Source organism: Chiloscyllium plagiosum, unplaced genomic scaffold, assembly GCF_004010195.1.
Source record: "Chiloscyllium plagiosum isolate BGI_BamShark_2017 unplaced genomic scaffold, ASM401019v2 scaf_1053, whole genome shotgun sequence".
Taxonomy (NCBI): Eukaryota; Metazoa; Chordata; class Chondrichthyes; order Orectolobiformes; family Hemiscylliidae; genus Chiloscyllium; species Chiloscyllium plagiosum.
The window spans coordinates 18,706-21,131 of record NW_025213344.1 but is presented as its reverse complement, the minus strand read 5'-3'; the positions used below and the strand labels follow the sequence as shown (position 1 = coordinate 21,131).

The 2,426-nt window shown below is 47.5% G+C and overlaps 1 protein-coding gene across 1 annotated transcript in view; it reads right to left on the bottom strand.

The window, feature by feature from the left end:
- Positions 1–519, bottom strand: part of LOC122547617 (solute carrier family 25 member 35-like) — an 8,380-nt gene extending 7,861 nt beyond the window's left edge. The window contains exon 1 of the transcript XR_006311043.1: positions 501–519. The gene's annotated coding sequence lies outside the window, so the exon portion shown is untranslated. The remainder of the gene's footprint in view (positions 1–500) is intronic.
- Positions 520–2,426: the final 1,907 nt, after the last annotated feature.

Sequence of the window (2,426 nt, the reverse complement as noted above, 5' to 3'; positions counted from 1 at the left end):
GAGTGTGTCAGTATTTACAGGAGGGTCACGGGGAGAGTGTGTCAGTATTTACAGGAGGGTCCCTGGAGAAAGTGTGTCGGTATTTACAGAAGGGTCTCGGGGAGAGTGTGTCAGTATTTACAGGAGGGTCTCGGGGGGAGTGTGTCAGTATTTACAGGAGGGTCACGGGGGGAGTGTGTCAGTATTTACAGGGGGTCCCCAGGTCCAGTGTTCATTTGTACATTTCGCTGCTCTGTCTGCATCACAGGACCTTGGACATAATTGTCATGTGACTGGACCATCTCAACGGCAAAGTTATTGTTGAAATCAAACCGAGGTACTGTGCACTAAAACAGGGATTACTGGGAAAGCTCAGCTGGTCTGGCAGCATCTGTGGAGAGAAAGGACAGTGAAGGTTTCAGTTCTGATGAATACTGTCAGTTGTGAATTCTGAGGAACAGACGCTGCCTGACCTGCTGAGCTTTTCCAGCAGCTTCTTTTTTTCTGTTTATGTTTCTGACCTTCAGCGTACGCAATTATTTTGTTGTTTTATTATTTCAGAGGTACTGTGCAGCCTGGAGTATTTTAACTGGCAGTGTCGCTGTTTGTTGTTCCTGGGAACGTTTTCTCCTGGTGTTTGGTTTCTTTGGAATTGGAATCTCTCCAATATGTTTGATGCGGAGTTACATTTGTTCACATGGTGTGTGCGTGTGTTACCATAGTTACAGTCGGTCCTCTCTCTGTCATTGTCCTGCTGACACACTCAGTAATTTCTGATGTTTTTTTAAATCACACATCAGTCTGACTGCAGGCCCAAAACCTCAACTCAGTGTTGGCTGACTCAGTTGCATCCTCTAAGTTAAAAAAATACAAAGCCAGTTTATATTTTGATCAGGCCCTCCCACAGCATGGCTCATTCCAATGAGGTGCTTTTCTGATGTCATAGAGATGTACAGCAAGGAAACAGACCCTTCGGTCCAACCCGACCAGATATCCCGACCCAATCTAGTCCCACCTGCCAGCACCCGGCCCATATCCCTCCAAACCCTTCCTATTCATGTACCCATCCAAATGCCTCTTAAATGCTGTAATTGTACCAGCCTCCACCACATCCTCTGGCAGCTCATTCCAGACATGTACCACCCTCTGCCTTAGGTCTCTTTTATATCTTTCCCCTCTCACCCTAAACCTATGCCCTCTAGTTCTGGACTCCTCCACCCCAGGGAAAAGACTTTGTCTGGTTTATCTTATCCATGCCCCTCATAATTTTGTAAACCCCTATAAGGTCACCCCCTCAGTCTCCGACTCTCCAGGGAAAATAGCCCCAGCCTGTTCAGCCTCTCCCTGTAGCTCAGATCCTCCAACCCTGGCAACATCCTTGTAAATCTTTTCTGAACCCTTTCAAGTTTCACAACATCTTCCTGATCGGAAGGAGACCAGAATTGGACACAATATTCCAACAGTGGCCTAATCAATGTCCTGTACAGCCGCAACATGACCTCCCAACTCCTGTACTCAATACACTGACCAATAAAGTTAAAAATCACACAACACCAGGTGATAGTTCAACAGGTTTATTTGGAAGCACTAGCTTTCAGAGCGCTGCTCCTTCATCTAACTAGTTACCTGGTGTTGTGTGTGATTTTTAACTTTGTCCATTCCAGGCCCACACCAGCACCTCCACATCATGGCTGACCAATAAAAGAATTGCCCCTGAGAAGGTGGTGGTGAACTGCTGTAGTATCAGGGCACACAGAGAGCTGCTTGGGAGGGAAGGTTCCAGGACTTTGACCCAGCAACACTGAAGGAACGCCAATATATTTTCGAATTAGGATGGTGAGTGGCTTGGAACGGAACTTGTCCGCATGTATTTATTGCCCGTGTCGTTCCAGATGGAAGCGGTCGTGGGTTGGGAAGGTGCCGTCTAAGGAGTCTTGGGGAATCTCTGCAGTGGGTCTTGTAGGTAGTACACACTGCTGCTACTGAGCGTTGGTGGTGGAGGGAGTGAAAGCCTGAGGGTGTGGTGCCAATCAAGTGGGTTACTTTCTCCCTGGGTTACTTTCAAGCTGCTCAAGTGCTGTTGGGAAATGGGGACTATTCCGTCACGCTCCTGACTTGTGCCTTCCACATGGTGGAGAGGCCCTGGAGAGTCAGGCGATGTGCGACTCGAACTTGTCTGCATGTATCAGGCTCGAAGAGCAGAATGACAATAGACAATAGACAATAGACAATAGACAATAGACAATAGGTGCAGGAGTAGGCCATTCTGCCCTTCGAGCCTGCACCACCATTCAATATGATCATGGCTGATCATTCCTAATCAGTATCCTGTTCCTGCCTTATCTCCATAACCCTTGATTCCACAATCCTTGAGAGCTCTATCCAACTCTTTAGAACATAGAACATAGAACAGTACAGCACAGAACAGGCCCTTCAGCCCACGATGT